This window comes from Notolepis coatsorum, assembly GCF_963971535.1.
Source record: "Notolepis coatsorum genome assembly, chromosome: 17".
NCBI classification, from domain to species: domain Eukaryota; kingdom Metazoa; phylum Chordata; class Actinopteri; order Aulopiformes; family Paralepididae; genus Notolepis; species Notolepis coatsorum.
The window spans coordinates 83,199,838-83,201,305 of NC_140181.1; positions in this window are offsets into that span (position 1 = coordinate 83,199,838).

Sequence of the window (1,468 nt, forward strand, 5' to 3'; positions counted from 1 at the left end):
TAAGACGATGTGATGTGAACAGGTTAGGGAGGCGAAAAGACCCCCTTCTACAACAATCTACACACAGACGCCCCACCTGGTCCACGAGGAGGCGAAGAAGAGAACCATTCAGAGGGAAAACACACACACCAACCAACGGGTATGTTTGTTGAATGTCCGGATCCAAAGATACCATTGAACGAGACGTGCCTTCCTGCCCCCCCTGCCCCTGCCCCGCCTGCATTCAGGTCCCGTATTAAGGGGGTGTCATGTTTTATTTGCGTGGCCTATTTTGTCTCTGAGAATAATGTGTGCCCCCCCCCCCCCCGCTGACCCCCGCCCCTGTTTTCTCGTCGGGGCCGAGGCGTGCTGCAGGGCAGCGTGTGAGGCCCTGGGGTGGAGGAATGTGGCTGTAAACCGTCTGTGTGTCTGGGGGTCCTGCAGCAGGAGAGAGAGAGGGTCCGTGAATCAGAGTGGTCACTGGAGAGCCCGAGGGGTATTGTTTCCACACGCACACAGAGACACACACACACACACACAGAGACACACACACACAGAGACGCACACACACAGAGACGCACACACAGACACACACACACGCACACATACACACAGAGACACATACATATATACACACACACAGAGACACACACACACTTATACACAAACACACACACATACACACACAGAGACACACACACACAGACACACACACACACACACATGCACACGGTCACACACTCCCTCTCCCGCTCCTCTCTTTCCCACACCCACTGCACTCTGCCATACACGTCCGACGTGGTGCCTTGTTGAAACACTCCCACTTACCGAGCCTCTCTCCTGAGAAGCTCCGCGGTTTAAGTGAAGATTTGTTAAAAGACATCGCTGCTATTTCTGCACGTAGACATAAACACCACCATCTCCTTTTTGAACTGGTGTCTTGTGTGTTATGGTTGTCAGAAGCGTGAGCACTCACTGAGTAATTTTCTTTGTCCTTAAAGGCCCGTATGTAATCCAAAGTAATTATCCTCAAAGACAAACCTAATGTTTTGCGCGCGTGCCCATTCAAGGAGATTCCTTTCAGAACTTCTTCGTACATGAGCAGTTTCATAATATACAGAAACGACAGACAGCTTATCTCTTAAAAGCCCAATGAGTGATCCAAACGTAAACAGAACGTGAATCCCCGCCCCCCAGGAATAGGGGATAGAAATGGAGACAGGTTTTCCGTCTCTATAGATAATTGACTCGGCTCTTGATAAAGGACTAACACTATACAGCAGGTACTTTTAATTTTATTTGCTGTGTGTTGTGGCTTTTTACAGGGTTTGTTTACATCCATAACGCCTGCAAACAGACCTATGCTCCAGTTCACAACGTGGTACAGCTTATCTTCTACAGATCAAGTTCTACCCACATCTGACTCGGTTGCCTTAAAAACACATAATTGTTGGAGATTCCTCTGCCGTGATGGAAGCTGATAGGCCAA